Source organism: Arachis ipaensis, chromosome B10 (assembly GCF_059453495.1).
Source record: "Arachis ipaensis isolate K30076 ecotype BB chromosome B10, ASM5945349v1, whole genome shotgun sequence".
Classification (NCBI taxonomy): domain Eukaryota; kingdom Viridiplantae; phylum Streptophyta; class Magnoliopsida; order Fabales; family Fabaceae; genus Arachis; species Arachis ipaensis.
Genome location: NC_142435.1, coordinates 132,981,112 through 132,992,476, shown reverse-complemented (window position 1 = coordinate 132,992,476; position 11,365 = coordinate 132,981,112).

The following is an 11,365-nucleotide window of genomic DNA, read 5'->3' as shown; positions in this document are numbered from 1 at the left end:
CTACATCTTTCTCAGTTTTCCCTTATCTAATTTTGAATTAGGGTGCATGGGTGTTCCCATGGGTTTGGCATTTTTCATACCAAATTTCTTAACTAATTCCTTGGTATACTTCTCTTGATGAATGAAAATACCATTTTCAGTTTGTTTAATTTGTAGCCCAAGAAAAAAATTAAGTTCACATATCATACTCATGTCAAATTCACTTGTCATGAGTTTTCCAAATTCAGAACAAAGGGATTCATGAGCTGATCCAAAAATAATGTCATCAACATATATTTGGACTAAAATAAAAGAATCATTAGAGTTCTTGATAAATAGAGTTGTGTCTGTGGTGCCTCTTTGAAAACTATTTTTCAAAAGAAAAAAGCTAAGTCTCTCATACCAAGCTCTAGGAGCTTATCTTAAACCATAGAGAGCTTTTGATAATTTGAAAACATGATTAGAATGCTCTTTATTTTCAAAACCAGGTGGCTGCTCCACATACACTTCTCTATCTATCACACTATTCAAAAATGCACATTTCACATCCATTTGATGTAATTTAAAACCACAAAACGCAGCATAAGCTAAGAGAAGTCTTATGGCTTCCATTCGGGCAACAGGGGCAAAGGATTCATCAAAGTCTATTCCTTCTTCTTGGTCATATCCTTGTGCCACTAGCCTTGCTTTGTTCCTTGCAATGCTACCATCCTCTCGTAGCTTGTTCCGAAAAATCCACTTGGTTCTGGTCACTTTTTTTCCACTTGGCCTTGGAACCAAAGTCCATACTTGGTTCTTCTCAAACTCTTGGAGCTCATCTTCCATTGCCTTTACCCAAGAAGGGTTACCAAGGGCTTCATTGACATTTTGAGGCTCCATTTGAGAGAGAAAGACAATGTTTGTTCCTTCATTTGTCTTTCTAGTTGAAGACCGAGTTCTAACCCCATGAGAGACGTCTCCAATAACAAATTTCTCAGGATAATTCTTCAAGAATCTCCATTCACGAGGTCTGGTGGACTTGGAGGCAGATTCAGATACCAAGGGATTCAGGGTGCTGCTGGCTTCAGGATTTTCTTCAGATTCATGAGACAAAATGGAATTATCTCTTGAATTTTCAGCAACTGCAGTTTTTGGTTCAGTTTGAACAGAATTTCTATTTTCTTGATTTTGCACAGTTTCAATGTCCTTTTGAGCTTGATTTCCTTCATCACAATCTTCCAAAATACTTTGCACCAAGTTAGTATCACAAAATGTAACATGTATGGACTCCTCAATAATCCTAGCATCTTGATGATAAACTATATATACTTTACTAGTTGTGGAATATCCTACAAACAAACACTCATACGCCTTTGGATCAAATTTACCCAAATTATCCTCGTTATTTAAAACAAAACATTTGCATCCAAAGATGTACAAGTAGTCTAAGTTTGGTGGGTAACCTTTCCGAAGTTCATAAGGGGTTTTCTTCAAAAATTTCCTTATGATTGTTCTATTCAAAATGTGGCAAGCTGTGTTAACCGCTTCAGCCCAAAGGAATTTTGGAACATTACTCTCATAATGCATAGCTCTTGTCATTTCTTATATGCTTCTATTTCTTCTTTCCACCACACCATTTTGTTGTGGTGTCCTTGGACAAGAGAAGTTGTGAGATATTCCAAATTCCTCACAAAATGATTCAAATAAATTGTTTTCAAATTCAGTTCCATGATCACTTCTTATAGAAGAGATCTTCAAATCCTTTTCATTTTGAATTTTCTTGCAAAAAGGTTCAAAGGCCGAAAAGGCTTCATTTTGTGTGCAAAAAATAAAACCCAACCAAACCTAGTATAGTCATCCACAATCACTAAACCATAATATTTACCACCTAGGCTTTGAGTTCTTGTTGGACCAAATAAATCAATGTGTAGCAACTCAAGTGGCCTTTAAGTAGAAATGTATTCCTTTGGTTTAAAAGAACTTTTTGTTTGTTCTCCCATTTGGCAAGCATCACAAGTGATGTCTTTGTCAAACTTTATCAAAGGAAGACCTCTTACTAACTCTTTCTTTACAAGTTTGTTTATTTGAAACATACTTGCATGGCCCAATCTCTTGTGCCATAGCCACTTTTCAGATTCTTTTGAATGAAAACAAGCTACATTTTGATCCTTTAGTTCATCAAGGGTAAGTCCATACACATTATTACAACACTTGGCAACAAAAACCACTTCATTTGTCTTTTCATTTACAACACAGCATTCAAGTCTTTTGAAAATCACTAGATATCCTAAGTCACACAGCTAACTTATACTCAAAAGATTGTGCTTTAAACCACATACCAAAAATACATCATCAATGAAAGTAGATTGTTCATTACCTACTTTTCTAACTGCAATAATTTTACCTTTACCATCATCTCCAGAGGTCACAAAACCTCCATCATACTTGTTTAGTTTGATGAAGTAAGTTGACCTTCCAGTCATGTGCCTTGAGCATCCACTATCCAAGTACCACATATCCTTCTTGTTCTTGGATGCTAGGCAAATCTGCATGAGAAACTTCAAGTATCTTTAGGTATCCAAATTAATTTGGATACTTTGAAGTTAATCCATCTTGGTTGCCCAAGTGCATTGAAATCACAAACAACATTGTAAATTTTGTTTTCCACAACTCTCTTTTCAATGAAACATTATGCATATGAGTGACCAAATTTCTTGCAATTTACACAATAATTTTCTGATGTGTATCGCTGAAATTGAGGTAAGTTATTTTGCTGAAAATGATTAAAGGGTTGAAATTTTCTGGTTTTTGGAAGAGGTGCATTTTTTTTGACAAATTGATTTTTATTAAAATTATTCCTCCTTGCAAAAGCTTTTTCACCAGAATTTTTTTAACTTTTGGACTTTTTGAATATGAGGTTTTATTGCAAAATGGTGGTTTCTTGAAAGCAACCTCATTTTTTGAAATGTACCCCAAACCTGGCCTGTTTGAACTAGGTTCAGTTCTTGGTGAAGGCTCAGTTTCACTTGTGTATACTTCATCAAAATTTTCTTCAAATGTTGGAACATATCCAATACCAGATTTGTTTGGTGTGGATTTAGTATTTGATGAAGAAGTCACAAATTTCATAGGGGAATCATTGAAAATTGCACTTTCCTTTGCTATATAACCTAAACCAGATTTTTCAAATAATGGTCTTTGGCTTGCAAGTAATCTATCCAAGTTACTAGAAATTTGAGCAAATTTTGCTAAGTAACCATTCAGTCTTTTAATCATATCATTTAATCTTTCATTTTCAACAATTAACTCATGAGAAGGATCCACAATGTGCTTTCCTTTTAATTTTTAAAGTTCAGATTTTTAGAAATCTGTTTTCTTCAATAATGTCCAAAGCACATTCAGTTTCCTTCACTTTTTCTTTTAAAAATTCATTTTCAACTCTTAACACATCTCTTTCAGATCTGCACTCATTGTACTTGTCAAACAGTTTTGAGGTGTTTAAAGTGAGATCATCAATATTAGCATGTAAATCATCCATAGACAAATCAAAGAAATTTACCTCATCAAAATTATTGTTTCCAGCCATGAAACAGTCTTTGTCTTCACCTTTAGAGTCTTCTTCCTCATTGGAGTCATTCTCGAGATCCTCCCAAGCTTCCATGAGCACTCTCTTCTTTTCCTTCTTTTCTTTATCCTCTTTCTTGAGCTTTGGACAGTTTAGCTTGAAGTGTCCAGCCTCCTTGCAACGATGACATGTCACCTTGCTCAAGTCCATCTTGTGTTCCTTTGAGCTTGAACCCTTGTATTTGCCCTTGTTCTTCATCATCCTTCTAAATTTCCTAGCAAAAAACATAAGCTCATCATTTGAAATACCATCACTAGACTCACTCTCTTTTGGTTCTATTTTTTACTTGAGGGCTATTCCCTTTTTCTTTGAGTCTGGATTTGTGTGTGTGGTTTCATAGGCAAGGAGTTTTCCTCTCAGCTCATCATAGGTTATAGGGCTTAGGTTATTGCTCTCGATTAGGACAGTGGCAGTGGTTTCCCATTCTTCTGTGAGGCTTCTAAGGAGTTTTCTCACTAGGGTTTGTTCTGAGTAGTTTGTACCCATAGCATCAAGGTTGTTGATTGGTACACAGAATCGTGATCGCACACTTTTCACACAACTCCGTGCAGCTGACCAGCAAGTGTACTGGGTCGTCCAAGTAATACCTTACGTGAGTAAGGGTCGATCCCACGGAGATTGTCGGCTTGAAGCAAGCTATGGTCATCCTTGTAAATCTCAGTCAGGCAAATTCAAATGGTTATAGGATTTTGATAATTAAAATATAATTAAAACAGAAAATAAGATAGAAGTACTTATGTAATTCATTGGTGGGATTTCAGATAAGCGTATAAAGATGCTTTGTTCCTCCTGAACCTCTTCTTTCCTATTGCCTTCATCCAATCATTCATACTCCTTTCCATGGCAAGCTGTATGTTGGGGGATCACCGTTGTCAATGGATACCATCCGTCCTCTCAGTGAAAATGGTCCAAATGCACTGTCACCGCACGGCTAATCATCTGTCGGTTCTCACTCATGTTGGAATAGGATCCATTGATCCTTTTGCGTCTGTCACTACGCCTAACACTCGCGAGTTTGAAGCTCGTCACAATCATTCCATCCCAGATCCTACTTGGAATACCACAGACAAGGTTTAGACTTTCTGGATCTCAAGAATGCTGCCAATTGATTCTAGCTTATACTACGAAGACTCTGATCTCACGAAATGGAGGGCTCTGTTATCAGGAGAGGCAACCATGCGTCGTGAACCAGGAGGCTAAGAGATACACACTCAAGCTATTGCAGATAGAATGGAGGTGGTTGTCAGGCACGCGTTCATAAGTGAGAATAATGATGAGTGTCACGGATCATCACATTCATCTAGTTATAGTGCGAGTGAATATCTTAGAATAAGAATAAGCTTGAATTGAATAGAAGAACAATAGTACTTTGCATTAATTCATGAAGAACAGTAGAGCTCCACACCTTAATTTATGGGGTGTAGAAACTCCACCGTTGAAAATACATAAGTGAAAATAGGGTAGACATGACCGAGTGGCCAGCCTCCCATGGAGGTCTCAGAACGTAAAAGTTACATAATGTGTTCTAGAGATGAAAATACAATAGTAAAAGGTCCTATTTATAATGAACTAGTAGCCTAGGGTTTACAGAAATAAGTAAATGATGCAGAAATCCACTTTCGGGCCCACTTGGTGTGTGCTTGGGCTGAGCATTGAAGCTTTCACATGTAGAAATTTTTCTTGGAGTTAAACGCCAGCTTTGGTGCCAGTTTGGGCGTTTAACTCCAGCTTTTATGCCAGTTCTAGCGTTTAACACCAGAATAGGGTAGAAAGTTGGCATTTAAACGCCAGTTTGCGTTATCAAAACTTGGGCCAAGTATGGACTATTATATATTGCTGGAAAGCCCAGGATGTCTACTTTCCAACGAAATTAAGAGCGCTCCAATTGGGCTTCTGTAGCTCTAGAAAATCCACTTTGAGTGCAGGGAGGTCAGAATCCAACAGCATCTGCAGTCCTTTTTCAGCCTCTGAATCAGATTTTTGCTCAGGTTTCTCAATTTCAGCCAGAAAATACCTGAAATCACAAAAAAAATACACAAACTCATAGTAAAGTCCAGAAATGTGATTTTTATTTAAAAACTAATAAAAATATAATAAAAAGTAACTAAAACATACTAAAAACTACCTAAAAACAGTGCCAAAAAGCATATAAATTATCCACTCATCACAACATCAAACTTAAATTGTTGCTTGTCCCCAAGCAACTAAAAACAAAATAGGATAAAAAGAAGAGAATATATAATAAATTCCGAAAACATCTATGAAGATCAGTCTTAATTAGATGAGCGGGGCTATTAGTTTTTTGCTTCTGAATAGTTTTGGCATCTCACTTTATCCTTTGAAGTTCAGAATGATTGGCATCTATAGGAATTCAGAATTCAGATAGTGTTATTGATTCTCCTATTTGAGTATGTTGATTCTTGAACACAACTATTTTATGAGTCTTGGCCTTGACCCTAAGCATTTTATTTTCCAATATTACCACCGGATACATAAATGCCATAGACACATAACTGGGTGAACCTTTTCAGATTGTGACTCAGCTTTGCTAGAGTCCCTAATTAGAGGTGTCAAGAGCTCTTAAGCACAATCTTTTGCTTTGGACCACGACTTTAACCGCTCAGTCTCAAGCTTTTCACTTGACACCTTCACGCCACAAGCACATGGTTAGGGACAGCTTGGTTTAGCCGCTTAGGCCAGGATTTTATTCCTGTGGGCCCTCCTATCCACTGATGCTCAAAGCCTTGGATCCTTTTTATTTTACCCTTGCCTTTTGGTTTAAAGGGCTATTGGCTTTTTCTACTTGCTATTTCTTTTTCTTTCTTTTTCTTTTATTATATTTTTTTCGCCATTTTTTTCTTTTTTTTTTCTACAAGCTTTTCACTGCCTTTTCTTGCTTCAAGAATCAATTTTATGATTTTTCATATTATTAATAACATTTCTCCTTTTTTATTATTCTTTCAAGAGCCAAAAATTTTAACATTCATAAACAACAATATCAAAAATATGCACTGTTCAAGTATTCATTCAGAAAAGCAAAAAGTATTGCCACCACATCAAAATAATTAAACTATTTTAAAATTTGAAATTCATGTACTTCTTTTTCTTTTTCAGAAAACATTTTTCATTTAAGGAAGGTGAAGGATTCATAGGACATTCATAGCTTTAAGGCATAGACACTAAGATACTAATGATCATGTAATAAAGACACAAATATAGGCAAACATAAAGCATAATTTTTGAAAAATAGAAAATAAAGAACAAGGAAATTAAAGAACGGGTCCACCTTAGTGATGGCGGCTTGTTCTTCTTCTTGAAGATCCAATGGAACGCTTGAGCTCCTCTATGTCTCTTCCATGTCTTTGTTGCTCTTTCCTCATGGCTATTTAATCCTCTCTAATTTCATGGAGAATAATGGAGTACCCCTGGTGCTCCATTCTTAGTTGTTCCATGTTGGAACTCAGTTTAAGATTCTGACTTGTTGAATGGGATTGGTGAGAACTTTCCAACCTCTTTTTCGAATCTCATGTCGGATCTCCGGATACTCATTCCTTTTGAGCATGAAAGGGACCTCAGGGATCACCTTCTTCTTGGCCACAACTTCATAGAAGTGGTCTTGATGGACCTTTGAGATGAATCTCTCCATTTTCCATGACTCAGAGGTGGAAGCTTTTGCCTTCCCTTTCCTCTTTCTAGAGGTTTCTCTGGCCTTAGGTGCCATAAATGGTTATGAAAAAAATAAAAAGCAACGCTTTTACCACACCAAACTTAGAAGGTTTGCTCATCCTTAAGCAAAAGAAGAAAGAAGGGGGAGAAGAAGAAGAAAATGGAGGAGATGAAGATGTGTGAGTGGTTTGGCCAAGGGGAGGAAAGAAGTGTTTATGATGTATGAAAATGAAGGAGGGATGACGGGTTTCTATAGGAGTAGAGTGAGGGCTAGGGTTCGTGTATTAGGGGTTGGTTTTGGGAGGGAAAGGATTTGAATTGTGAGGTGGGTGGGGTTTTTGGGGAGGAGTGGTGGAGCTGATTGGTGAAGTTGTGATGGGGAAGAGAAATGGAGGTGATTGGTGAGGGTATTTGGGAAAGGGTGTTATTAGAAAGTGTAAAGAAGAGAGAGAGTGAGTTGAAGTAGGTGGGATCCTGTGGGGTCCACAGATCCTGAGGTGTCAAGGATTTCTCATCCTTGCACTATTTTGGCGTGTAAACTCCCCTTTGAGTACCAATCATGGCGTTAAATGCCAGGTTGCTGCCTATTTCTGGCGTTTAACGCCAACTTTTCTTCCCTTTCTGGCATTTAAACGCCAGCTTGTTGCCCTTTTCTGGCGTTAAACGCCAGTCTGGTGCCTTTTTCTGGCGTTAAACGCTAGTAAGATCATCCTCCAGGGTGTGCTATTTTTAATGCTATTTTTCATTTTGTTTTTTTCTTTTTCAGTTATTTTTGTGACTTCAGATGATCATCAACCTAAAGAAAATATAAAATAACAATCGAAAATAAATAGATATAATTGAATAAAATTGGGTTGCCTCTCAACAAGTGCTTCTTTAATGTCAATAGCTTGACAGTGGGCTCTCATGGAGCCTCACAAATACTCAGAGCATGCTGATGGCCTCCCAACACCAAACTTAGAGTTTGAATGTGGGGGCTCTATTTGACTCTGCATTGAGAGAAGCTTTTCATGCTTCTTCTCCATGTGTGCATAAGGAGATCCTTGAGCCTTAAACACAAGGCAGACCTCATTCACTTGAATGAGTAGCTCTCCTCTGTCAACATCAATCACAGCTTTTGCTGTGGCTAGGAAGGGTCTGCCAAGGATGATGGATTCATCCATATTCTTTCCAGTTTCTAAGATTATGAAATCAGCAGGGATGTACTGGCCTTCAACCTTCACCAAGACATCCTCTACAAGTCTATAAGCCTGTTTCCTTGAATTGTCTGCCATCTCTAGTGAAATTCTTGCAGCTTGCACTTCAAGGATCCCCAGTTTCTCCATTACAAAGAGGAGCATGAGGTTTATACTTGACCCTAGGTCACACAGAGCCTTTTCAAAGGTCATGGTGCCTATAGTACAAGGTATTGAGAACTTTCTAGGATCCTGTCTCTTCTGAGGTAATTTCAGCTGAACCGGATCCTTCAGTTCATTGATGAGCAATGGAGGTTCATCTTCCCAAGTCTCATTACCAAATAACTTGGCATTTAACTTCATAATTGCTCCAAGGTATATAGCAACTTGCTCTTCAGCAATATTTTCATCCTCTTCAAAGGAAGAGTACTCATCAGAGCTCATGAATGGCATAAGGAAGTTTAATGGAATCTCTATGGTCTCTGTATGAGCCTCAGATTCCCTTGGTTCCTCATTAGGGAACTCCTTGGAGGCCAGTGGACGTCCATTGAGGTCTTCCTCACTGGAAATCAATGCCTTTTCTTCCTCTCCAGGTTCGGCCATGTTGGTTAAGGTTATGGCCTTGCACTCTCTTTTTGGATTCTCTTCTGTATTGCTTGGGAGAGTACTAGGAGGGAGTTCAGTAATTCTCTTACTCAGCTGACCCACTTGTGCCTCCAGATTTCTAATGGAGGACCTTGTTTCAGTCATGAAACTGAGAGTGGCCTTAGATAGATCAGAGACTATGTTTGCTAAGTCAGAACGACTCTGCTCAGAGTTCTCTGTCTGTTGTGGAGAAGATGATGGAAAAGGTTTGATATTGCCAAACCCGTTTCTTCCACCATTATTATTATTAAAGCCTTGATTATGTTTCTGTTGATCCTTCCATGAGAGATTAGGATGATTCCTCCATGAAGGATTATAAGTGTTTCTATAGGAATCTCTCATGTAATTCACTTCTTCCATTCCAAGATTCTCAGGATCATGAGCTTCTTCTTCAGAGGAAGCTTCTTTAGTACTGCCTGTTGCAGCTTGCATTCCAGACAGACTTAGAAATCATATTGACTTGCTGAGTCAATATTTTGTTCTGAGCCAATATGGCATTCAGAGTATCAATCTCAAGAACTCATTTCTTCTGAGTTGTCCCATTATTCACAGGATTCCTTTCAGAAGTGTACATGAACTGGTTATTTGCAACCATATCAATGAGTTTCTGGGCTTCTTCAGGCGTCTTCTTCAAATGAAGAGATCCACCAGCAGAGTTGTCCAATGACATCTTGGATAGTTCAGATAGACCATCATAGAATATGCATATGATGCTCCATTCTGAAAGCATGCCAGAAGGACACCTTCTGATCAATTGCTTGTATCTTTCCCAAGCTTCATAGAGGGATTCGCCTTCCTTCTATCTGAAGGTTTGGACTTCCACTCTAAGCTTACTCAATTTTTGAGGTGGAAAAAACTTTGCCAAGAAGGTATTGACCAGCTTTTCCCAAGAGTTCAGGCTTTTTTTAGGTTGTGAGTCTAACCATGTTCTAGCTCTGTCTCTTATAGGAAAAGGGAAGAGCATAAGTCTATAGACCTCAGGGTCAACCCCATAGGTTTTAACAGTGTCACAGATTTGCAAGAATTCAGCTAAAAACTGATGAGAATCTTCCAGTGGAAGTCCATGATACTTGCAATTCTGCTGCATTAGAGAAACTAATTAAGGCTTCAGCTCAAAGTTGTTTGCTCCAATTGCAGGAATTGAGATGCTCTTTCCACAGAAGTCAGAAGAGGATGCAATGAAGTCACCAAGCATCTTCCTTGCATCTCCACCATTGTTGTTGGGTTTGGCTGCCATGTTTTCTGCTTTTTCGAAAATTTCTGTCAGGTCCTCTTCAGAGTTTTGTGCTTTAGCTGCTCTTAGCTTCCTCTTCAGAGTCCTTTCAGGTTCAGGATCAGCTTCAACAAGAATGCATTTATCTTTGTTCCTGCTCATATGATAGAGAAGAAGACAAAGAAAGTATGGAATCCTCTATGTCATAGTATAGAGATTCCTTAATGTGTCAGAGGAAAAGAAAAATGGAAGGATGAGGTAGAGAGGAGAATTCGAACTTATTAAGAAGGAGAGAGTCCGAATTGCTAATTGAGGAGGAGTGTTAGTCCTTAAATAGAATAAGGTGAGGAGGGGAAGAGAATTTGAATTTAAATTAAAATAAAAGGAAAATATTTTTGTTTTTATTTTAAAATGTAGTTAGAATTCGAAAATTAGAAAGGGAAATAAAATGAAATTTAAAAACTAAATAAATTACTTAATTAAAAAGATTTTTGAAAAAGTGGTTTTGAAAAAGATATGATTGAAATAGAAAACTTTTAAAATCAAACAAAAAGTCAAGTGGTTAATTTGAAAAGATTTGAAAATCAATTTTTTAAAAAGATAAGAAGTTAGAAAAAGATTTTGAAAAGGAAATTAAAAGATTTGATTTTGAAAATTAAAGTTGATTACTTGACTAACAAGAAACTAAAAGATATGATTTCAAAATTTAAAAATTGAACATTTCTTAATAGGCAAGTAACAACTTGAGATTTTTGAATCAATCACATTAAATATTAGTATTAATTTTGAAAAAATGAAATAAAAATAAGAAAAAGATTTTGAAAATCATTTTTGGAATTTTTGAAAATATTAAAAAGAAGATTGAAAAAGAGGTGATTTGTGAAAAAAATATGATTTGAAAAAGATTTGAATTAAAAACTAACTTAACTCCCTTGTGTTGTTCTGGCGTTAAACGCCCAGAATGGTATATATTCTGGCGTTTAACACCTGTTCATACCCGGGGTCGAGCTGTCCGAACCGGGATGTTCAGTAGCGAAGCGACCGACCTGTTCAGGTCAAGCGGACCGACTTCTTTACGAAGAA